The following is a 26,508-nucleotide window of genomic DNA, read 5'->3' as shown; positions in this document are numbered from 1 at the left end:
GCAACAGCAAATTTATAACACCGTGTCTGAGGGTTAAAGTAGGTTCGCTGTGAATCGTCTTTTGAAAAACTGGCCAATCCTTATAGCCTAAAAAATATACATTTTACTCAACTCCATTTAAAAAGCAAAATATGTTAAAGTAATCTATTTCATGATAATTTCTTCACACATTAGGCCCGCATCCTAATTCATGATTGTTAGTAAGCGGCTGCAAACGAGGAAAAGAAACACTCGAAGTTAAACAGATATTTCTTTATTGTTCAGGGCAGGCATATTTTATAGGCTATATAATGCAATATAACAATATATAATAATATGAAATTATATAATACAAAATACCTTAGGGTAAACACATTGCCTACGATTTCAACAAATTAAAGAGGAAAAAAGTACAACTGTGTAATACCTCTATTAAAACGCTTGAGATGAAGGCTGAAGCCTTAAACGGAGGCTGAACGTGCCTGAAATGAAGAATAATGCTTTTCGCATTAATCGAACCCTTCTCTCAATATTTCCTTAAATTTAACTTTCTGAACCTTTCTTTTCTTTCTGAAAGTCAAATCGACGCACGCGACTTTTTTCCCGGTTTCCCGTCTAACGTTTCCCGGGAAACGGGAAATGGTTCTGATCGCATTTCCCGGGAATCCCGGATCCCGGGATTAAACCCTAGTCCTCAGCCGGAAAAGGGTGGAGTGTCCCATTCCAGCTCAGGGATAAGTTGCTGCCCCAGGTGGAGGGGTTTAAGTATCTTGGGATTTTATTCACAAGTGATGGGAGAAGGGAACGTGAGACTGGCAGACAGATGGAGGCTGTGATGTCTGAAATTTTTAATGGTACTATAAAATTGAGTCATGATTTATAATTTGGGATAGACACAATAAGACTGTTCTTTTAAATTAAGCCAGCTGTTTTCCTCAAAGGGTCTGGAATTTGAAGCGGCTACAAAAACCTCTTTTCTTCATGAGCACGTGGTTGATGAAGGACCTCCAGGTGTTTCCCAGTAAAGGTTTAATGGGGGTTACAGAGGGAAAAGCCTCGTTTGCATGCTAGAAATCCATTTTGCACATCCATTTTGGAGGATTCAAGATGGCGCCTGTGTTCGGCTGTGCCTCTACCTCTGTCCATGCTTTTGTTTATTTTATATGTTTTATCAGTGTTTTTGTTACTTTCTCGTCCGGCGTCGTCTCCCTACGGACATATGATCGCCATTCGCTACTAGCGATCAAATCTGTTATGGATAATCTCCAGAGTCAATGACACGGGTTTGTTTTTCCTCCGCCGCTGGAGCGGAGCACGGCCCCTGGCGTATTTCCATTGTTGCCGGTCACACTGCCCTTACTACAGAGACCTCATCGGAGGAGGCAAGGAAGGAGAGCTGGTTTCCTTGTGCAGCTTCGTCGGCTTTGGAGAGAACGGGATATACAGGATCTTCGTTTGTGGGCCACTAGCAGGCGGATTCGTCTGAGACTGGTCGGGACTGGACTTGTTTCCATGTTTCCTTATGTCCACCATCCGGGCTGCCACCTGAAGGTGTGGAAACCTGCGGCTCAACGTGGCAGGAACCCGGTTTTGCTGCGCAGCTTACTCCGCTATACGGACTCTGTTCCAGGCGTTTCTGCTCCTGACCCGGAGGCTCCCTCTGTCAAAATGATGGTAATTACCTCCTGCTCCATTGCTAATAAGGCTCATATTTTAAATGACTTGTTCCGTAGTGAGAAGCTGGATTTTATGTTTATCTCTGAGACCTGGCAGCGTGAGAATGAAGTCTCACATCTTTTAGAACTGTGTCCTGGAGACTGTTCATTTTTTAGCACACCACGGACCTCTGGCCGTGGAGGTGGAACAGCTGTAATTTTTAAAAGGACATTTTTATGCCAGATGATCTCTGCGGGTTGTTATGAGTCCTTCGAAATGACTATGATCAAAATCGGTCAAGTTCAGCCCGTACATGGTATTTTAATTTATCGTCCACCTGGCTCTCCGGCATCTTTTTTATTAGACTTTCAAGACTTTTTATCCTCCACTATTAAACTTGGCAGGATTGTTACAGTTGGGGACTTCAACATTCATGCTGAAGACCCATCAAATGCCACCACTAAGGAGTTTCTGAGCATCATGGACTCTTTTAACTTTGTTCAACATGTATCTGGGCCTACTCACACTGCTGGACATACTTTGGACTTGGTCTTCACTTATGGTGTTACCCTCGACCATCTGCCCATAAATGAGCTTGTCTTCAGTGACCATAAATCAATCTCTTTTAATGTTTCTTTTGATTCAGAATCTCTTCCCCAAGTTTGCATTAAGCGTAGACGCTTTATTGATGATTCTGTTTTATCTGAGTTTTCTTCTCTATTCAATTTTTCACCTTATCCTGGTGATAACGTTGAGCTTCTTGTTAACTCTTTTAATGAACACTGCCAAACCATTCTCAATCAGGTTGCACCTTTGAAAACTGGTCATTGCTCTACTAGTTCTTGCACACCCTGGTTAAACAATCAAACTCGTGGCCTTCGGCGCTCCTGTTGTAAAGCAGAGCGTCTGTGGAAATCTACGGGATTGACTGTTCATCGGGAATACTTCAAAGAGCTCCTTCAGTCTTACAATGAGGCAGTAAAAGAAGCTAGATCATCCTACTTTAGTAATCTTATAAAATGCAGTAAGAATAATCCCAGGGTTTTATTTGATACAATCAACAGGATTGTTTCTCCTCCACCTCAGCAGGCTTTGTTACTTTCTGATGATGATTGTAACACATTTCTTAGTCATTTTGTGAATAAGGTGATGGACCTCAGATCCAAAATTTCCTTAAGTTCACCCCATCAAGAAGATGGTCCTCAGTGTCCTGAATCTTTTAACTCATTTTCTCCTATCACACTGAATGACTAAGTTACGGTAATTGGCAAGATGAAACCCTCATCATGCTCCTTTGAGATATTACCTCCTTCTGTCCTGCTTGGGACTCTCACCACTATTGGTCCTTCATTGTTATCAATCATAAACAGTTCACTGAGTCAAGGTCATGTTCCACATTATTTTAAACATGCTGAAGTAACTCCCCTATTAAAGAAGCCTAACCTTGATACTAGCTGTATTGGCAATTATCGACCTATTTCTAAATTGCCATTCGTTAGTAAATTATTAGAGAAAATTGTAGATAGTCAATTTAGATCTTTACTATCCAATTTACAGATTCTCGATCCTTTTCAGTCTGGCTTTTGAAAGCAGTACTCCACTGAGTCTGCTCTGTTGAAAGTCTATAATGATGTTTTAATGGCTTCTGATGCAGGGAATTATTCTGTCATCGTTTTACTTGATCTCAGTGCAGCCTTTGATACCATTGATCATAACATTTTGCTTAACAGGCTTAAGGTTTTGGCTGGTATCTCTGGCTCAGCACTAGACTGGTTTTCCTCTTATTTATCTGATAGGACATTCTCTGTTAGGACCAGCAAATTCACTTCCACCATTGCCTCCCTAAATTGTGGGGTCCCACAGGGTTCAGTCGTGGGTCCATTATTATTTTCTTTTTAAATGCTCCCTTTAGCTGGTATCATTCAGTCTTTTAAGGTGATTTCTTACCATTTATATGCTGATGATATTCAGCTGTATATGTCTTTTAAGCCCCGGCAGCTGGATAGGTTGTCCACCCTAGTCCAGTGTTTAACCCGGATCAGTGAGTGGCTCTCCAGTAATTACCTTGTTTTAAATGCCAATAAGACTGAGACTATGATTATAGCTCCTCCTGAACTATATATAAAAGTCAGTCAGACTCTTGCCTCTTTTTGTCCTACCGTCCAGCATCCGTAATCTTGGAGTAATATTTGATTCCTCTTTGAGCTTTGACTCACACATAAGATCTCTGTCTCGTTCCTGCTTCTTTCATTTAAGAAACATCTCTAAGTTACGACATATGGTCTCCAAGGCTGATCTGGAAAAAATTATTCATGTATTTGTGTCTTCGCGTTTAGATTATTGCAATGCCCTGTTTACAGGTTTGGACAAATCATCTCTTTCACGTCTCCAAGCAATACACAACACTGCAGCCAGATTAATAACAAACTCAAGCAAGCAAGCTCACATTACTCCGATTTTACGTTCTTTACACTGGCTCCCAATCGATTTTAGGATTCAATTTAAAATTCTCGTTTTCACATACAGAGCATTAAATGGCCAGGCTCCAGATTATATTTCTCAGCTTCTCATAACATATACTGCTTCTCGCTGTCTTCGTTCGCAGGCTCAGAATTTGTTAGTTGTTCCCTGCACTCGACTAAAGACCGGGGGGGTGGAGCCTTTCAGTCAGTGGCACCAAGGCTGTGGAACAGTCTACCTCTACATCTACGCTCAGCTGACTCTGTGGATTCTTTTAAAAAGCAGTTAAAAACTTTCCTTTTTAAAAAGGCCTTCTATTGAGAAATTTCAATGAATTTTTAGTTTTAGCTACTTAATTATTATAAAAGACTATTTTTATTTTACATTGTTGTTTTTTAGATATTATGGTATTTATTTACTGTCTGTCTTTTATGTGTTTTATGCATGTACAGCGCTTTGTGACCAGTGTCTGTGAAAAGCGCTAAATAAATAAAATTTGCTTACTTAAAATCTGGGGGCTGCAAGACTGTAATGTTGTAATGCTTTGTATTCACAAGCATTCTCCTAAATATGTTTCTACTGCAGGTCTATATTTAGTCACTAATCAGGGATTAAAGTGGAAAAAATATTTTGACGGGGAAGGGGTCCTTCTGGTACCAGATGATCGCTAGCGCTAATAGCTGTGCTCGCTAGCACTATGTCTGGTTATAGTGATCCGTTCTTGGAGCTAAAGTAGAGAAAAAAACAGCTGAAATTCTCAGCACAGCAACCACACAAACACGACAGAGAGTGTGGAAGTGTGGAAAAACATATCAGCGATGATCCACTCAGTGTTAAAGGGAATCCGTCTCAGCGACAGAGAAATTTCAGAATATGAGTTTGTTTTGTTTTTTTAATTGCCTAATACAAACTCCAGTCCAGTAGGTGGCGGTAATGCAACTCTAAGCTGGTTTGTCTACCGGCATTAAACCCACAAGAAGAAGACAAGCACTACGGAGAACTGTAATGTGCCGATGCGGGTGACACGCTCCACTTATAGACCCTTTTACAGCCTACGTCATCAAAGGATGCGCATTTTGGTATGCGCAGTCTCCTCGTTCTTATTGATCTGAATGGAGTTCAGAGTCCATTCAGATCAATAAGAACGAGGAGACTGCGCAGCATTTAAACGTGATTTAAAAGCGATATCAGCATCAAAATGTCTGCCTGTTTGGCTGTCAGAATTTCCACTCTACCAAAAGTGGCCTGAAGTTGTACCGAATCTCACAGGATCACGGCTGTTTGCAAGCCATCAAATGTATTGATAAAAATTGGACTGAAGACACGATCAGGACTGAGGAGAGGATCAGAAATGCTCACGTTTGAAGTGCCCATTTTATATCAGGTAGTTATTTAGCTTCTGCTGTTTATACCGGGATGTTGGGTATCTTATGTAATTCTTACTTATGTAATTCTGGATCAGGAGTGGGCTGCTGCAGCCTATTCCAGCTGACCCCAAGAAAATTAGTTCATGATAATCCTAAATGCTGCAATACAACAGACATTACTAATGCAAACTGAGCTACAGCCAAGCTTAAACATACTTTGATCAGTTCATATAGCTCACAATGTTGAGTGAGAGAGTTCTTCACACAAGGTAACGACTGGACAAGAAGCAGATTTGATTACGGCAGACTGATGTTCAAAGTTCTGCTGTGGCTTTAACAGTCTTGTTGGTCAAAGTTCAGAAATATCAACAGCTTATGGCACGAAGTAGAAAAGGCACTTGACCTAAGCCACTTGTCCATATTGTTGCTGGTTATTAATGGCCAAATTCTATTCAAAATCAACTTTGTTTATATAGCACCAAGTCTCGACAGCAGTCACCTCAAGGTGCTTTATACTATCAGGTAAAAAGCCTACAAATGGGGTGTAGCTATGAAATATGGGATAGTAGCTACTCTCCTTTCATAAAAGATGCTCCTGTGTCTCTGCTGCTAAATGAGGTAACACAAGAAGCGGTGAATAAAAATGTTGAGTTGTTTAAAGAGTCCTCCTCCCTCTATGGCAGGGAATGTCATCTAGCGGCCTGCGGGCCACATCCAGCCCACCAGAGCTTTCCATCCGGCCCCCCAAAAAGTACTGTCACCGGTACTATACGCCAATCAATGGTGAAAACCCATTAAATACTGTCTCTGAATTGTCAAAAGCCTCCATGAGCGATTTCCCCTTGTCCTTAAATGCCTCCACGTCCCTAGAACTACTCGGAATGCAAGCTTGGACCATGTGAACTTCTGCATTTTCTGGCTACACTGAGGAGCCGACTTTTGTTGATGGTGATCAGATTGCAAACACAGCCGAAGGTGAGTCTAACCTGATTTTGTGTAGAAAAAACATTTGGCAAACAAAGTTGTATGACTAAAACAGGTAAAAGTCTTAACGAGATTTCCATCAGTGAGCCTGCAGAAGGATCATTACTGGCTACCGTGCGTACTTCCTAGATTGTGCGAACTCTTGTCTCCTTTGCTGTGAGTGTTTTTCACACGGTCTGCTAGTTGGGACCGGACAGGTTGGTGTCTTGGCGTCAGGAACCCCGTGACATTGTATCTACTATTCTGTTATTGTTAGAATATATGTGCTGCCATTGTGATTGTACTGTGTGAATCTATGTCAAAATCATTTTATCATAGTCTGATATTTTACCTTTTGCCTTCATTCACACTGGGCAGAGGACAGACTGAAGATTTTGTTGGTTTTGCCTCAGAACAAAATATTATTTATTAACAAGTGGGTAAATTAATGTTTTTGCATTTGTGAAAAAAAAATGCACCTCACCATTGCCTGTGAAATGAAATAACTAAAAAAAAAAAAAGCTCTTTTAAAAGAACAGCGTCCAGGCAGATTTTGAACAATGGTCCCCAACCACCGGGCACCAGACTGGTAGCGGTCTGTGAGTCATTTGGTGCTGGGCTGTACTTAAAGAACAAATAAATTAAATTATTTCTGTTTTACTTATTATCTGAGTCTGAACAATGTTTTATTAAGAAAAATGTGCGGATTCTCTCTGTTACATCCATCTATAGCTGTGTCCAAATTCAGGGCTGCACCCTTCGAAGGCTGCATTTATAGGCCTATTATGTCACAGCGAGGTAATGAAGGCTGTCCAAATGTGAAGGGTGCTCCAAATGCAGTCATAAAATGCATCCTTTTCTCAAATTTGAAGGATGGGTGTGGTGTATCCTTCGTGGTCCAACAAATCCCATGATACATCGGGCATCAAAACTCAAACACAACAATAGCAGAGGATAGCAGCCAAAAGGTTTGAAATATGACTGTTTCCATGACACACAAAATAAACTTTCAAGTTTTTTTAGGCCAAAATGTAAATGTGTAAACCTCAAATATCAGCTTGTTTTATCAAGGTATGGCTTAATTGCAAAAAGTCCTCTGCCGTTTTTGGAGATGTCCGTTGCCTCTGCTCTACCAGCTCACCTGTTTTAACATTTTCCCCTCCTAACAGTGTTTGTGCTACGCTGGGCACAAACACTGTTTGTGGGTGAAATGTGTCTTAGGCCTCTCTCTATACAGAGACTATAAAAGGAAACCAGCTCTTCCATCTCTATCAGACATTCTCTCCATACCTGAAACTGTCCAGTGGATCTTGGAGTTCAGCTGGTGGCAGCATCATTTCTGAGTCTTCTGCATGATTGTTGCTCTCGTCCTGTCCTCTCTTACAGGGTTTTAAGCTGGCTTCATCTGTGATTGGAGATCTGTGAACACCAGTGATGGGGAAAACGAGGCTTTGTGAAACACTGAAGCAATCAAAGCATTTGTGCCAGAATTGCATCTGAGCTTTGAAACCAGGGTTATTATAGTTGATGAAAATGAACAAAATAACGAAAACTGAAATTGAAAAAACATTGTCGTTAACTGAAATAAATAAAAACTAAAATTAAAAGGAAAAAACGATAACTAACTAAAACTGTATTGTGAGTTTAAAAAACGAACTAAAATGGTAGATAAAATGACCTTCTCTTTTCTTGTTTGTCATTTGATTTCAAAGCCTCGTGGACTGATCGTTTTCTGCTCTCCGAGTTGAAGCGGTGCGTGTGCGTGCTGCGCTCACCGAGCTGGTCCGCAAAGCAACCCGTATGGAGTTTCTTTGAGTCTGATAATACAGATAGAAGTGTGTCTTGGGCAGCACGGTGGCGCAGTGGTTAGCACTGTTGCCTCACAGTTAGAATACCATCTGGAATACCATCTCCCTCTCTCTGTGTGGCGTTTGCATGTTCTCCCCGTGCTTGCGTGGGTTTCCTCCGGGTACTCCGGTTTCCTCCCACATTCCAAAGACATGCACTTACTGGGGTTAGGTTAATTGGCTACTCTAAATTGCCCATAGGTGTGAATGAGAGCATGAATGTGAGTGTGAAAGGTTGTTTGTCTATCTGTGTTGGCCCTGTGACAGGCTGGCGACCTGTTCAGGGTGTACCCTGCCTCTCGCCCTATGACAGCTGGGATAGGCTCCCGCGACCCTGAACAGGATAAGCGGAAGTGAATGGATGGATGGATGGGCGTGTCTTGTAGTGAATGATGAAAAATGTATGGAACATGTCTCAGTGAGGAAAAAACACCAACATCAAAGTCCACCTGAGAAGCCACACAAGGCAGCTATGGAAACCTACTGTGGCCCTGAAGTGCAAACATCAACAAATCACTAGTCACAACTACAAATTACAAAAACACAAGAACATTAACAAAGCGGAAGAGGTAGGTTCCAGTGGGAAAACCTGGGAAATCGCTGATTGGATGAGGCTACTTTTGGCTTTTGAACCGGAAGTTAGGGCATTCGCACTTTCAATGTTTGGATAGGCAGGAAGACAGTAGCTGTGTCCAAATTCAGGGGCTGCATCCTTCGATGCGATGAAGGCTGTCCAAATTCGAAGGCTCCTCCAAATGCGGTTGTCTAATGCGTCCTTTTTTTGTCGAATTTGAAGGATGGGTCCACGTGGCCTACCATATCCCATGATTCATTGCACATCAAAACTCAAACACAAAAATGGCGGTGGATAGCAGCCAAAAAGTTTGAAAAATGACTGTTTCTGTGACACAAAATAAACTTAAGATGTTTTCATTCGAGAATGTAAATGTGTATACCTCAAATATCAGCTCGTTTTATCAAGATATCACTTAATTGCAAAAAGTGCTCCGCTGTTTTCGGAGCTGTCCATTGCTGCTGCTCTACCAGCCAGCTCAACTCGCTAGCTGTCAGCTGACCGGGCTATCGAGGCTCGATTTAGCCTGAGAGAACGTCCGACTGCACATCCTTTTCAAAGCCCTGCTGGCTTTCACTGCTGACTGGAAGTTAAACACAGACACGAGTCCCTCAGATGATCTCTAACGGCTGGTGTTTGGTTTATTTCAGCATGTCATTTGTTCCTGAGCAAATCGGTTTTCCTGAAAATTAAAGTTAAGCTCATAACTGGATAGTTTTATTCAACATTAATGTCTCACTTAATATAGTTGGAAATTAATCATTCGCTCAGCTGTATTCCTTGATGCTGAAATGTGTCATGCTTATTTTAACAGCTTATTTTAAATTAAAATTAAACCACAAAAAGGAGCAAAAGTTCGTTCTCCGTTTAACCAGCTGCTTTTACAAAGCTGTGCTTCGGACTCACAGTTACTAGGCGACATGAGCTACGCAGAGGTGGGGGCAGGTTACCCAGATATGAAGGCTAGACCGTCCAATTTTACAGCCGCTCACTTCCGGTCTTTGCGGTCTTCGTGGGCGTCGTCCAATCAGCGATTTCTTAGGTTTCCCACTGGGACCTACCTCTTCCGTTTTGTTAATGTCGTTGTGTTTTTGTTAATGTTGTTTTTTTGTAATTTGTAATTGTGCATAGTAAATGTTGTGTTTTTGTTAATGTTGTTGTGTTTTTGTTAATGTTGTTTTTTTGTAATTTGTAATTGTGCTTAGTTAATGTTGTGTTTTTGTTAATGTTGTTGTGTTTTTGTTAATGTTGTTTTTTTGTAATTTGTAATTGTGCATAGTAAATGTTGTGTTTTTGTTAATGTTGTTGTGTTTTTGTTAATGTTGTTGTGTTTTTGTAATTTGTAACTGTGCTTAGTTAATGTTGTGTTTTTGTAAGATGTCGTAGCATTTTGGATATGTTGTGTTTTTAAATTTGTAGTTGTGACTAGTGATTTGTTGATGTGGTTTCCACTTCAGGGCCACCGTAGAAACCGCTCTGAACCGACGTAATCTGACGTTCACCTCTGGAGAAACGTGACTAGTCGTTGCTGCCACGCAGCTACAACGATGTGATGAACCTGTTCCGTCCTTGTGTGTTTTCGGGACAAATAAAACACACTCATTTGTCATGAGAATTGTTAAGAAAAAGATTGTCTGGACATGGTTTTCCTTGATTGAAAAATATATTTGTTTTCAGTAGAAAAGTGTGTTTATTAAAGTCCTTTAATAAACACACTCTTCATCAACCTTTTAAAACCCAGCTGAACGGCTGCTGCATTATCATACATGAAATAAGCAGTGTTCATACAATGCGTAACGTTACTAAGAGTTAGGGAGATGAAACTATAGGTCCGTGCATCTGTCTGCCAAACGTTTCTCCCACACTGTCTACAGAGGAGCCAGTGGCCCATACTTGTGACATCACTAACAATAACTTAGGCTGTCATAAAGAGACACCACACAATTACGACTGTTACATATTATTGTAGGGTTTTACCTTACAATAGAAAGGTGACTGTATGTTGTGATTTATATAAACACCTATCACTATATAAATAAAACAATTAAATTGAATAGGAATCCTCCTGCTGTGCAGTTTGCGGGTCACAGGTTGTGTTAGGGATAATTTTTTTGTCAGTGAATAAAGGACATATGTTTAAAGGTAAGCTCCAGTAAATTAATTAATAAACAAGTGGATCAACCAAATAATATACAATTAAATAATACATTAGACAGAGAGCAACTGATCAGAAAGTAGTAAACTAACTTCTCTGTCTCAGAGCATCTTATCTTGAGGCTCGGCCACAGAACGTACAATTAAAACATGACCAACATCACCATGTTCTGTCATTAATCTGGACAAGATTTCACTGTACTGATTAAATTAGAACATCAGGAAGAAGATGTGCTTATGACTGAGAGGAATCTGGGCCATGAAAAACCAGCTTGAACAACACTGAAGGACGAAGGACAACTCATAGTCCCCAGAGATTGTTTCTGCTTAGATAACAGGCTGTATAAAAGTGTTATGGTTATACAAGAACACGGCTCAGAGAGAGAGAGAGTGCACACATGGCCATGTGTGTATTTTTTTCTGATTCTTTAATACATTAAATGTCTTACTTTTTTAATTAAAGTGTTTCAGGTGTCTTCCTTCCTAAACAACCTGTTTACCTGTCAATTGTAACGTCAGCTTAGGGACCAGTTTTGGGCATTCAGGCCCATCCAGTCAAGTTGCTGTGTTTCCTGAAGCTGAATTCTATTGATGCACTTCAACTATAAGTTCCACAAATTCATATAATTTCGTAATGAAAAACTTAAACAGCATTGTCTCTGGTAAATAATTGCAGTGGGAGCTCAGTTTAATGTTTTAGTTTAGCGCTTCTGCAGCAATCGTTTTGACCAGCATGACTGAGGAGAACACTGAACGGAGGTTTAATGTAGCTCAGACAAGTGGAGGAGTTGAGGATTTTCAGTGCTCACAGTCCCGCTGTTCCAGCAAATTCATTTATTCGTTTCTGCACTGAAAGAAAATGTTTGTCCTATTTGTGAATGGATTGCCTACATCATTCTTCAGTCCACAGTAAAAAATAATGAGTCATACATGCTTGTGTTTGCTTGTAATAAATAGAAGTGTTGGTTTCAAAAACATGCATTCAGTGATTACAAAGCCCAGCCCAAAATGACAGGTTTATTTAAAAAAAAAAAAAGTTAAACAAAAGTGTTTTTTATTGTAGCGTCTCTACCCTACAATAAAAAACACCCAGCAGTCAAACAACCCCCTATAAGCATAGGTTGGCCATGGTTGGAAGGTAAAATTCCCTTTTAACAGGAAAAAAACCTCTGGTAGAACCAGGCTAGGGGCAGCCATCTGCTGGAACGGGTTGGGGTGAGGGGAGGTTGAAGAAAGCAAATGGATACAAGACAAAAGACACACTGTGGGAGAGAGAGACATAGTTTAGTAATTAAATGCAATAGCAGTGTATGAACACAAGAAGAGTCCAAAAATATGAGTGAAGAGGGAAAAAAACAACAAACACAGAGGTGACAACATCAACTTCAGCTTTTCTGTCCAGTGAACCACCAGTGCACTGACTCCACCAGGCTCTCCCCTCACAGTTCTCATTCATAAAGTGCCTTATAAACCCAAACATTACAGCTAAGAGGTGTTCCTGTTTCAGTACAGGAAGCCAACAATGAAGAGTGACTTACTGCTTCAGTGACAGAATAAAAATGAGCTTAATATCCTTGTTTTTTTTTTTTTTTTTTTTTTTTTTTAAATACTTTATTTATAATTTCTCAGAATTTAACAACTAAAGCAGACAGAAAAAACAAAACAAAACAAAAAACAAACAAAAAAAAAAAGTGTCAGCCAGTTGATACAGTGGTGTGAAAAAGTGTTTGCCCCCTGCCTCATTTCCTGTTTTTTTGCATGTTTGTCACACTTAAGTGTTTCGGAACATCAAACCAATTTAAACAATAGTCAAGGACAACACAAGTAAACACAAAATGCAAGTTGTAAATGAAGGTGTTTATTAGTAAAGGTGAAAAAAAATCCAAACCATCATGGCCCTGTGTGAAAAAGTGATTGCCCCCCCTTGTTAAAACATACTATAACAGTTCAATTTCCCTAGCCACACCTAGGCCTGATTATTGCCACACCTGTTCCCAATCAAGACATCACTTAAATAGGAGCTGCCTGACACAGTAAGGTCCACCAGAAGATCCTTGAAAGCTACACATCATGCCGAGATCCAAAGAAATTCAGGAGCAATTGAGAAAGAAAGTAATTGAGATCTATCAGTCTGGAAAGGGTTATAAAGCCATTTCCAAAGCTTTGGGAATCCAGCGAACCACAGTGAGAGCCATTATCCACAAATGGCGAAGACATGGAACAGTGGTGAACCTTCCCAGGAGTGGCCGGCCACCCGAAATTACCCCAAGGGCGCAGCGACGACTCATCCAAGAGGTCACAAAAGACCCCACAACAACGTCCAAAGAACTGCAGGCTTCACTTGCCTCAGTTAAGGTCAGCGTTCATGCCTCCACCATCAGAAAAAGACTGAGCAAAAATGGCCTGCATGGCAGAGTTCCAAGAAGAAAACCACTGCTGAGCAAAAAGAACATTAAAGCTCGTCTCAATTTTTCCAAAACGCATCTTGATGATCCCCAAGACTTTTGGGACAACATTCTGTGGACCGATGAGACAAAAGTGGAACTCTTTGGAAGGTGTGTGTCCCATTACATCTGGCGTAAAAGGAACACTGCATTTCAGAAAAAGAACATTATACCAACAGTAAAATATGGTGGTGGTAGTGTGATGGTCTGGGGCTGTTTTGCTGCGTCAGGACCTGGAAGACCTGCTGTGATAAATGGAACTATGAATTCTGCTGTCTACCAAGGGATCCTGAGGGAGAATGTCAGACCATCTGTTCGTGTACTCAAGCTTAAACGTACTTGGGTTCTGCAGCAGGACAATGATCCTAAACACACCAGCAAGTCCACCACTGAATGGCTGAAGAAAAACAAAATGAAGACTTTGGAGTGGCCTAGCCAAAGTCCTGACCTGAATCCTATTGAGATGTTGTGGTATGACCTTAAAAAGGCCGTTCATGCTCGAAAACCCTCTAATGTAACTGAATTAGGACAATTCTGCAAAGATGAGTGGGCCAAAATTCCTCCAGAATGCTGTAAAAGCCTCATTGCAAGTTATCGCAAACGCTTGGTTGCAGTTGTTGCTGCTAAGGGTGGCCCAACCAGTTATTAGGTTTAGGGGGCAATCACTTTTTCACACAGGGCCATGATGGTTTGGATTTTTTTTCACCTTTACTAATAAACACCTTCATTTACAACTTGCATTTTGTGTTTACTTGTGTTGTCCTTGACTATTGTTTAAATTGGTTTGATGTTCCGAAACACTTAAGTGTGACAAACATGCAAAAAAACAGGAAATGAGGCAGAGGGCAAACACTTTTTCACACCACTGTATATTGACTACAGAAAATAAAAATATGCATGTCAGACCAAAGTGTGCAATTAAGCATGGGACAGAGTCATAAGGGACAACAGGTCGCACAAAAACTAATGCAATTCAAACAGTGTACCATAAAACACAGCACTAGTATAGGGTGAAATCAAACCAACGGTAATGATGAGAGGGAAAAAAAATAAAAAATATATATATATATATATATAATCAATTTTGCATACTAGTTTGTATATGTCTATTAAAAGGACCCCAGACATCAAGAAATTTATGATGACTGCCTGACAGAGAATATCGAATCTCTCTGAGATAAATACAGGAGACCATCTCATTAAGCCATTTTTCGAAGCAAGGGGGGGTAGGAGATTTCCATCCCCTTAGTATAACCCGCTTTGCAACCACCAAACCAAACATGAGAGCCTGCTGGGTAGACATAGGAAGAGTAAGAGAAAATTCAGAACAGCCCAAAATTATCAGATGGTTATCAGGGGTCAGATGTCTGCCATAAGCATTACTAAAAAATTGAAATATCTTGCACCAGAAGTCCACAAGCCTAGGGCAGGAACAGAACAGATGACCCAGAGTCCCATCATCTGATTTACATCTATCACAGGTAGGAGAAACAGAGGGAAATAGTTTATTAAGTTTGGTTTTAGAGAAGTGCAGCCGATGGACAACTTTAAATTGAATAAGCTGCAGTCTGGAATTGATGGAGCAGGTTTTGATTCTCGACAGACTCTTATCCCACAGTTCATCTGAAATTTCACCTAGTATATCAGTAGTCCAAGCCTCTTTAATATGTTTTGAGCATGGGGTCGAGCTAAAAAGATTGACAAAATAAGAAATTAACTGTTTGGAGGTAGGGGGCTTTTTCATAAGCTCATAGAAACTATGCGGCTCAGATAGAGTTTCAAAGTGGGGGAAATGCTGTCTGACAAAGTTACGAACTTGCAAATATCTGAAAAAGTGACTAGAAGGAAGACCGAACTTTGATTGGAGTTGCATGAAGGAGGCCAAATGATTACTAATATAGAGATCTTTAATAACAGCTATGCCCTTATTTGTCCAGTATTTAAAGACTGCATCCATTGTGCCTGGTTTAAATGCTATGTTCTGAAAAATGGGTGCATAAATGGAGAAGCCAGAGAGACCCAGAACAGTCTTTATTTGCTTAAGAATCCTAAATGAATTTTTTAGCACAAAATTATCCTTCAGCTGTTGGAAAGGCAAAGACACATTGGAAAACAGTGCAGCGGGTAAGGAGGAACTAGTAAGGGCTAAGAAGATAAGATTTTCATTCAGCGACCAATTAGGTAATATCAAGTCCATCTCTTTATCCCCCACATAGATATGACTCCAAAAAACCCAGATTCTGGCATTACAGGCCCAATAATAATGGCAAAGAACCGGGAGGCCGAGGCCACCCTCAACAGTAGGTTTCTGTATGTAATTTTGAGATTCGAGGATGTTTACCAGCCCAGACAAAAGGGATGATAATTGAATCTATCATCTTAAAAAATGACACTGTTAAATAAATAGGTATATTTTGAAAAAGATAAGTGAATTTTGGGAGGACAACCATCTTGATAATGTTAACGCGGCCAATCAGGGAAAGAGGGAGGAGTTTCCACTTGTCCACCATTGATTTAAGTTTATTTATCAGATCCAAAAAGTTATGTTTAAAAAGGAGCTTTGGATCTCTTGTAATATTTATCCCGAGATACTCAAAGTGACTTGTGGAAACTTTGAATGGCAAATTTCTAAGAAAAACAGAGTCCAGACCATCTGAGAGAGGCATAAACAGACTTTTGTCCCAATTAATAGTGTAACCAGAGAACTGACCAAATTTCCTTATTAAAGTAAGGAGCGGAGTAAGAGAAACAGTGACATCTGAAAGAGTCAAAATGACGTCATCTGCATATAAGACAATGGGACTATCTGTAACATAGTCCGATATACCAGTTATCAAATGATGGGTCCTAATGGCAATAGCAAGGGGTTCCAAAGCCAATGCAAATAGCAACGGTGAAAGACAACAACCCTGTCTGGTTCCACGACGCAATAAAAAAGGAGTGGACCTGTTGTAATTAGTCAAAACTGAGGATTTAGGGTTAGCATAGAGCATTTTTAATAACGTCATAAATTTATCACCGAAGCCAAATTTTTTGAGAGCTGCGAACAAGTACACCCACTCAATTCGGTCAAATGCCTGCTAATGAGATAACTGCAGAGCAGGGAAGGTTAGTCTGGTACATAGTGTTTAGGAGTCGACGAGTGTTGGAAAAGGAAAACCGATTAGGGATGAAACCAGTTTGGTCAGGATGGATCAAATGACCTATATATTTATTTAGGCGATTAGCTAACACTTTAGCAACGATTTTCAGGTCACTATTTAATAAGCTTAAAGGTCGATATGAAGCAACATTGTTTTTTTTTTTACTTAAAACTCGTTGTAGTCTCAGGCAATAAAAAAGTGACCCCCCCTTAAGCTGCCTGATAGTTTTATTTTTGTACTTTTGCAGTTATCAGTTCTGTCACTAGTTAGCTAACATAAACTAATGTAAGCCTATTAGCAGCAACCAACCAGCCAACTCAGTGACGTCACATTCAGTACTGGCACGAGATGGCATGACACATGCTCTCGAAACTTCAACTTTAAACACTTATTTCTTAAATCCAGCTTCATGGACCAAGTTAAATCTATAATGATTTTGAGAGTAGTGCTCCACATTGCAAATTAGTCTTTATACATATTGTGCTTCATGTCTATTTCAAATGTGCTAAAAACCACAAGTAAGCCTGTGGTTTGACAGTGAAGTGCTCTAGTGGGACAATAAGGTACTATGAGGTCTTAGTTCCTCATAGTATGATTATTGAAAACCTAGTATATGGGGAGAAAGAGTTTAAATTCAATTCTGAACTTAACAGGAAGCCAGTAAAGAGAAGCTAGTGGTTTTGTTCTTGTTTTTTCAAATAATTTTGCCTAAGAGAAATGTGCAGACCTCAAGTTCAGGAATTAGTATGTGCATATGAAACAACAGTATCAGGATGTCTGGCCTGGAAGCGGGGTTGTTTTTGTTTCCAGTTTGACTGTGGTAGGAAAAATGGAGACCTAGCAGGACTGTTTGAAAGGTGAGGGGAAAACAGACAAAAGAGAAGAGGATAGGGATTAAAGACCAAAACACAAACTATAGGCAATCATAAAGAAAACATCGATAACATGCATATAACCACAGCAAGTGTGAAAAGTAAAATGGGTCTCGAAACAAGAGTGAAAATAATCTGTACTTTTTTTAAACAACAAGCAAACTAAAAAAATAAAGACAGAACATATTTAATAAACAGTACTAGAATCCAAAACTCAAAACACTGAGTTAAAAACCCAGGATTACATTACATTGTGTCATGAATTCAAACTGAGAGCTGGGCCTAGTAGCTGAAGGCTGGCTGACTTTTAGAAACCAAAGGTAAGCCTGCAGTCTGACAGCACTGTAGGATATTAGAGTATATTTTTCTTTAATGCGCACATTAAAGAACATGTCTGGATCAAAATGACCTAGAGATTCATCGCAGCTTCATGAATATTCATTCATGGTACTTCAAAGTTTAATAATCCACCCAAAGTAAAGAAAGGGGCATAAATTCTATAAAGGTTAATGCAGTAATGTGTGAACCCTGACCTGTGAGATCCACTGTGAGGACGCATCGCATAATTAGACAGAAAGTCCACTCCTGAATCCTGCAGGTTGTTGTTACTCAGGTCCAGCTCTCTCAAACTAGAGAACTGGGAGGTGAGAACTGAGAACAGAGCTTCACGGCTTCTCTCTGAGAGTTTACAGCTACTCAATCTGAAAAACGGTGAACAAGAAGATATATAACACTGGTGTTAAAGTGTATTCATAGTAAACTGAAGCGCTAATATACTTAACCAATATTTTATTTTGCTGTTGAAGAAATCTTTAATGCCATATGCCAAACAGCTTTGAAATGTGGCAGTTTTGTTGTAGCAGATTGCCCTTTATTTACCTTTCTTTTGTCTTTTATCATTTGGGATGCTAACCAGAGAGATCTCTGGCAAAGGATTAAATAAATAAATTACTGGCTCAGTCCCCCACCTGGATTCTTTCAGTATCTCGGACCACCTTCAACCCACTCTAAAAAAGTTAAAAGCCATGTATATATCAGAACAAAAAACACACACAATAATATTATAAAACTGTATGTTATGACCATAATCCCATCAAAATATGAATATCGTTTAAAAAAAAAAAGTCTAATACATAAGCAGCAAAATCAGTAGAGAATCCCAAAGTTCAACAAAAATGCCTGTTCCCAGGGACGCAAAACACACCAGTATTTCAATTTGATTCTCTTCAACCCACTTCAATTCATTTAACTACTGTCATGATCCTGAGTCCATTGACCCAGCATTTTCTGTCAGATTTTGATTTGAGTGTTTTTGCCCTTCTGTCATGTTTGTGTGTCCTAGTCCTGGTCTTTGTATTTTGGTTACTTCCTGTTTTATTTTGGTATGTTTTGGTCTTTGTAGTTTGGGTTTAGTTTTGCTTCCTGTGTTTCCCATTTGCTCATTTCCTGCTGTGTGTATATATGGTCTGTGTTTTCACTTTGTCCTTGTTGTGACGTCATCATTGATTTTCCCCGCTGTGCTCCTCTCTGTTCAAGCTAAGTCATTAAGTGTGTTTTCTAGTTTATGCTGCTGGCCCTGTCCAGTTTTGTCCACTGTTCCAGCAATAAAGTGAGTTGTTTAAGTTCACGTCGGGTGTCCTGCATTGGGGTCCTACATCCTGCCTGCCATGCAGCAGTTGATGGCAACTACAGTTTAGTTAAAAAAACAAAAACAGAATAAGCCCTCCTCCTCCTTCATAGCAGAAGCGCTATGTCAGACATATGAATTTAACTCTGTGATCAATAAAGCTCCTGTTCTCCTTTTTCTTCAACCAATAATCAAGGTACCCAGATTTCCCAAGTGAATTTCAAAAGAGGATCACTGATGCACATAGCATGCTATACCCAGTGTATTATAGCCAAGAATAAGTGCAAAACGAAAGGCCTTTTCACACTGGACATGTAAAATACCTGCAAATGTTTTATGTGTTAAAATATTTTTTGGACATGCTTGATGTGCAAGCGTAAAAACAGCTCTGACCAATCAGAGCGCTGCATTTAGCAACATATGAGCTTATAGCTCAAAGGTGCACCTATACACTGCATATACAGTAATTGGGGAACAATAAAATAATGCTGTTTTACCTCAGACACACAGCTACACCCTGCACAGGGTCAGTCGGCTCTGAAATTATTCTTTGCCTCCTCAGATGTGATCCCAAGGTTAGTGATTTTTTTTACTCGATGAATACATGACAAATGTTTAAAATACACTCCAGTAAATTAATTAATAAACAGTGGATCAACCAAATAATAAACAATTAAATAATACATTAGACAGAGAGCAACAGACCAGAAAGCGCTGACTAACTTCTCTGTCTCAGTGCATCTTATCTTGAGGTTCGGCCACAGAACGTACAATTAAAACATCACCAATGTCACCATGTTCTGTTATTAATCTGGACAAGATTTCTCTGTATGACAAATTGAAACAGCAGGAGAGAAGATGTGCTTTTTTTTTTTTAAGCCACTAGGAGCTCAGAAGACCTGTAGACAAACACCCTCAGGTGTTCCAAGATGGCGCCACTGTGTACGGCCTGCCGTCAGCTGTTCTGTGCATTGTTTGCTGTCGCTCTGTTCCTGGTAGTCATCTGCCCAGATGTCTCCGCTTTGATCACCTACGATCGGCAGACACTTCTAAACCTCCAGTTTGTTTTGGTACCAGCATATACTGTAAAGAAAAACTCAACGATTTTTCCTCCACACCTATCGGATGTACCTGAGAATTTGCGCCGGCTGCCCAGTGCTCCGGTCCCCAACAAACGCCAGAGGAGACGCGGAAAGCGGGGAGGAATCGCGGTGCGGGTCAAAACTTACCTGAGACTCCTAGGTTTGTCTGTTCATTACCCCCTGGATGGTAGTCTTTGCCGCCTCAAGGCTGTTGGGCTGCCTGTGGATTTCGGGCGTCGCTGGATCAGGCCGATTGTCCCACCTGTCATCCTGGAGACTCGGCGTCCCTCGTCCTGGCGCAGGATGCGGGATCGTGGAGGCGGCGTAAACCATGCTAACCTTCGCCTGTTGAAGCGGGCCCCGGCCTCAGCTAACAAGGATCTGGACATCCGAATGGCCCTACTAAATGCTAGATCGTTAGCCAACAAAACTTTCCTTCTCAATGACTTTTTCATCGCACAGCAGTTGGATTTTATGTTTGTGACTGAGACGTGGCTTCATGCTGGTGAGTCTGCACCTTTTTCCGAACTTTTACCTCCTGGCTGTTCTTTCTTCAGCTCCCCGCGGATCTCTGGAAAAGGTGGAGGACTTGCTTCAATATTTAAATGCAGTTTTCGCTGTCGTCAGGTCTCGGCAGACCTGTACGCCAGCTTTGAACTGCAGCTGTTGGAGATAAACTCTTCCCCCTCGGTGCTCTGCGCGGTGATTTACCGACCACCGAAGTGCACGAAGGACTTCATCGGTGACTTTGCTGACTTGCTGACGGGTCTCATACTAAAATATGACCGTATTTTAATTGTTGGCGACTTTAATATTCATGTGTGTTGTGAGAGTGGTCCACTGGTTAAAGAATTTGTCTCGCTTATTGACTCTTTTAACTTAACACAACTCGTGTGTGGTCCCACTCATGAAAAAGGTCACACACTGGATCTGGTGCTGTCTTATGGACTTAGAGTCTGCATCACAGAGATACGTGACTGTGGTATATCGGACCATTTTCCTGTTTTATTTACAGCAGCGCTCCCCAGCTCTGGGATAAATAGAGTATCCTCTACACGTCGTGTGCGCTTGGTTAACTCTTCATGCGCTGCTGATTTTGCAACTGCTTTTAAAAACTCTGACTTAAGCAATTTGGATTTTTGCTTGAGCCTGAATACCGAGGACTTCACTAACTCTTTTATATCTGCTTGCACTGCTGTACTGGACTGTATTGCCTCTTTTACAACCAAACGCACCAAACCTTCCTCCCAGCCCTGGCTGGATGAGACAACCCGCGCTCTCAGACGTGAGTGCAGACGTGCTGAGAGAAGGTGGAAAAAGGATAAGCTCCATGTCTCCTTAGAGATCCTGCGTAACTGTTTATTGAAATACCAGAAAGCAGTAAAATATGCAAAGTCTGCTTATTTCTCTAACATTGTTTCAAGTAACAGTCACAGGCCTCATTTTCTTTTTAGTGTTTTTAATTCACTCGCTGATCCTCGCTGTAATGTGAACCAAGCGAAGGTCTGTCCTGCACTGTGCGAAAACTTTAAGAAATTTTTTGTGGAAAAAATTTCTGCCCTCAGGCCTTCATCACCTCAGGCTGAAACAGACTCATCTGCACCTCCTCCCAGCAGAGCTGTCTTTGAGCAGTTTGAGCCTGTCACACTCTCCACACTAAAGGAGGTGATTCAAAATATGAGACCTGTAAACTCTCCCACAGACTGTGTTCCGTCTCGCCTTTTTAAAGAGGCTTTTGATTCAGTGGGACCAACTATCCTCGCTCTGATTAACAGTGCGCTTGCATCTGGTTGTGTTCTAGCTGCCTTTAAACATGCAGTTGTACAGCCTCTAATCAAGAAGAAGAACCTTGACCCTGATGTTCTTTCAAATTACAGACCAATTTCTAAATTACCATTTTTATCCAAGGTTCTTGAAAAAGTTGTTTTTAAGCAACTTCAAGCATTTTTAAGTGGACATGGAATGTGGGAAAAGTTTCAGTCAGGTTTTAGAATGCGTCACAGCACAGAGACGGCTCTTTTACGAGTTTTTAACGATCTGCTTTTAACTGTGGACTCTGGTAGTCCTGCAGTTTTAGTACTTCTAGATCTGTCAGCTGCCTTTGACACTGTGGACCACGAGATCCTTCTATCCCGCCTAGAACATGAAATTGGCATTAAAGGCACAGTTCTGACTTGGTTCAGATCTTATCTTACTGATAGAAGTTTCTCTGTCCATCCAGGAAACTGTTTTTCTACCACAGCAAAGCTTTCTTGTGGAGTGCCTCAGGGGTCCATTCTGGGCCCAATTCTTTTCTCATTGTATATGTTGCCTCTAGGGTCGATTTTTAGGAAACATAATATTTGTTTCCACTGTTTTGCTGACGACATCCAGGTGTATATGCCCATCAAACTGAACAGCAGAGATCCATGGGAACCCCTGCTGAGCTGTCTAAGTGACATTAAGTCCTGGATGAGAAACAATTTCCTAAATCTTAATGAAAGCAAAACCGAGGTCATATGCTTTGGTAAATTTGACCCCTCAAGCTACTCCTCTGGCACTCTGAGTCATTTGGCTCCTCACTGTCGTGATGCTGTGAAAAATCTGGGTGTCATTTTAGATAGTAGTTTTAAAATGGAGAAGCAAGTAAGTGCTGTTACCAAAATCAGTTTTTACCAACTCAGAGTCATTGCCAAGGTAAAACCTTATCTCCCGCAGCAGGACCTGGAAAAAGTTATTCATGCTTTTATTACTTCCCGCCTGGACTACTGTAATTCTCTGTACTTTGGCATAGATCAATCATCTGTGCGCCGCCTGCAGGTAGTCCAGAATGCGGCAGCTCGTCTTTTAACCGGTTTAAAAAAGCATGAACACATTACCCCAGTCCTGTCATCCCTTCACTGGCTCCCTGTCCGTTTTAGAATCGATTTTAAGATTTTATTGCTTACTTTTAAAGCCTTAAACGGACTGGCACCTTTGTATCTGTCTGAGCTGCTTCACTGTCACACCCCTGTAAGAGCTCTGAGGTCATCGAACCAGCTGCTCTTACAGAGGCCTAAAACCAGACTAAAACAGAGAGGTGATCGAGCTTTTGCAGCAGCAGCACCAAAGCTATGGAACGATCTACCTCTCCATATCCGCACAGCTCAGACGATACACACATTTAAATCTCTATTAAAAACACATTTCTTTTCCTTGGCATTTGGCTGCAGTGCTACCTCCTTTTAGATGATTGTTTTATGGTATTTTATGGTACTTGTTTTAAACGTTTTAATTTTTAATTTTCTTATGTTATTTATTGTTCTTAATGTTTTTATTTATTTATTTTTATTTTATTATTTTATTTATTTATTTATATATTTTTATTTTTATTTAGTATAGTCCTTGGGGTTACAGATCTTGTACAGCACTTTGGTCAACGTCGTTGTTTTAAATGTGCTTTATAAATAAACTTGACTTGACTTGAAGCCACACATCCTGATGGCAACTGCGTGCACACCCCAGAAGAAGAAGGAGGGAGACCACAGACCGAGCCCCCCATGGTCAAAGGGCAAGCGTCCAGAGAGCCAGAGGCGATGAGCAGACCACACACCCCGGGACCCATTGGCACCCACACCCCAAGGGCGGCAGTGACGACCAGTGGGGAGCAGGGTGGAGCGGTAGGGAGGGGTAACTACGCAGCTGTGTCCCACAGGTACCAAGGCTCATTAAGCCACAGACCCAGGCACAGCTGTCCACACACACACACACATACACACACACACACGCACCAGTTGTTCACTCATGCACGCACATACACACATGCACATCCACATGCACCAGTCACACACTCATGCACACACACATAACATACATGGACACCTAGTGTGGGAGAGCGGGTACCAGCACAGAGCCAGCGGCAACCCAGGGAAGCAGCCAACCCAGCCCTGAACAACGAGCCAGCCCAAATCCCAGGCGGGGTGCATGAAACTGGGATGTGAGAAGACCCGCCCGCCCCCTCCTCCCACTCAGCGTGTGGGGGGTGATGTGAGTGTATGTACTGAGAAGAATAGTTTTCACAAAGCCATGCCCACAGTGCTATAATATGTAATATGAGCACCGAATAACAGTGCCCATCCACACTGCCCCCCCCCCCCCCCCCCCCCCACAATGTCTAAAATGTAAATAAAATGGAGGAGCAGGCAGCGGTGAGCAGACAAGTGGGGCCACCTCAGCAGTGCCACCCACTAACCACTGTGTGACACACCTGCCCCCCCAAGGCCCTATATGTACTATGATGTGTTGTGAACTATATAATGCAATTAAAAAAATGAGAAGTGGGACATCATGCAGTGAGCAGAGAGAAGGAGGTGGCCCTACTCACTGCAGCATGAGCCCCCCTCCCCCAGGAACCTAAGTGTGCATAATGTGATGTTTAACTGAGTGGGAGGAGGGAAAGGGTCAGGATAAATATGACCGGGAGGCAGAGGACTACCCCCCGGAGGAAGAGAGCCAGCTAGCTACTGGCTCACTTGGCACCCCAGTTCCGTACACCCCCCGCAGCCCAGGGAAGGCAGGTCCAGGGCCTGAAGTGACCACACACCAGGACACCACCGTGCTCCAGGCCGGCACCCACTGCGAACACGACACAACACACACACCCCCACACACATACAAAAGACAACAAATATCACACACACATGCGTGCACACACACACCCACACACACCCCCATACCAAGATGTGCTTTATGACTCCACTGCTGATGAAAGGAATCTGGGTCATGAAAAACCAGCTTGAACAAGACTGAGTGACGAAGGACAACTCAGTGCCCAGAGATTGTTTATGTTTAGATAAGTGGCAGCATAAAGATGTTATGGTTAGACAGGAACATGGGCTCGGAGAGAGAGTGCACACTCTTCCTCCCACACATGCATGTCTGATTTTCCTGATTCTTTATTGTATTAAATGTCTTACTCTTTAAAATAAAGTGTTTCAGGTGTCTTCCTTTGCACACAAACTTGTTTACCTGTCACCAACTCTTATGGATACAAATTTTTCATATCTTTAAGATTTGGAATCTTGTGTCATTTTTACGCAAAGCATCTAGTGTTTAACAGCCTTAACTGTCATACAGACAGCATGGGGTGATAAAAGTTTGGATGCGTGGCAGAGGTTAAGTAAATACTTATTTTTATTGATGAAAAAATAAATATCTTGCGATCTTACCTGAGAGTTTCCAGTTTACAGTGTGGACTCTTCACTCCAATAGATAGACATTCCACACCTGTATCCTGAAGCTTGTTGTCACTCAGGTCCAACTCTCTCAGACTCGAGAACTGGCAGCTTAGAATTGCGGACAGAGCTTCACAGCTTTTCTCAGATAATTTACAGTCACACAGTCTGAGAAATTATGAACAGGAAAACAAATTACACTGGTGTTAAAATTAATTCATGGTGCGGTGACGTCTTACAAGACTTAAGACTTAAATATTTTTTATCATTTCATAATTGGCTAGGATCTATACTGTTTAATGTTAAACAGGTCAGGAATGAGGAAGGTTCCTGTGATGTAGTCTGGAATACAAAGATAAAATGACACATGGATGAACTTTACTTCATTAGTACAACAGGTAAAATTCATTTGTTTATTTTTTGTTGTTTTGTTTTGGGGTTTTTTTTGTTTCTTTTTTTAATTGATGTGATTCTGCAAAATTATGAACACACAAAAAAAATAACTGGATTTAAAATATTTTCATAGTAAAGGGAAGAGGTACTAGATTTGGCAATTTTTATCATGCTGAAGAAATCCTTAATACCTTCTGTTAAATGGGTCAGAAATGTTGCAGTTTACAGTGACTTAGAAATATTAAATTATGCCAAAAAATGGAGTAATTTTATTATTAGCTTTAATTGAATAATTTTGTGAATTGATAAAAAGCAAAATATTGCTTGATCTAACCTGAGAATTTCCAATTTACAGTTTGGATTGTCCATTCCAACAGACAGAAATGTAATGCCTGAATCATGCAGGTTGTTGTTACTCAGGTCCAGCACTCTCAGACTAGAGGGATGGTGGCTGAAAACTGAGGACAAAGCTTCACAGCTGTTCTCTGATAGTTTACAGCCACATAGTCTGAAAATTTATAAACAAGAAAACAAAAAACACTGGTGTTACATTTTATTCATGCTGCCATGAAGATTTGCCAATATTTAATGTTTCAGGATTAGCTGGATTCCTTATTCCCATATGTTAAATAAGTCAGAAATGTGGCAATTTACTGTGATTCAAACTGAAATATTAAAAAGACAAAAGTGATACAGAAAGTGGAGCAAGATCACTTAATTAGCAACATTTATTTATTTTATTTATTTACTTTTTT

General features: G+C 40.9%; 1 protein-coding gene across 1 annotated transcript in view; it reads right to left on the bottom strand.

Annotated features, from left to right (window-relative positions):
* LOC115791175 (NLR family CARD domain-containing protein 3-like) overlaps positions 1-26,508 on the bottom strand; it is a 60,726-nt gene that overhangs the window by 1,771 nt on the left and 32,447 nt on the right. The gene's annotated exons all lie outside the window — the stretch shown is intronic.

This window comes from Archocentrus centrarchus, chromosome 2 (genome assembly GCF_007364275.1).
Source record: "Archocentrus centrarchus isolate MPI-CPG fArcCen1 chromosome 2, fArcCen1, whole genome shotgun sequence".
Lineage (NCBI taxonomy): Eukaryota > Metazoa > Chordata > Actinopteri > Cichliformes > Cichlidae > Archocentrus > Archocentrus centrarchus.
Note: the sequence above shows the minus strand (reverse complement) of the source record. Positions and strands in the feature narration are given on the sequence as shown.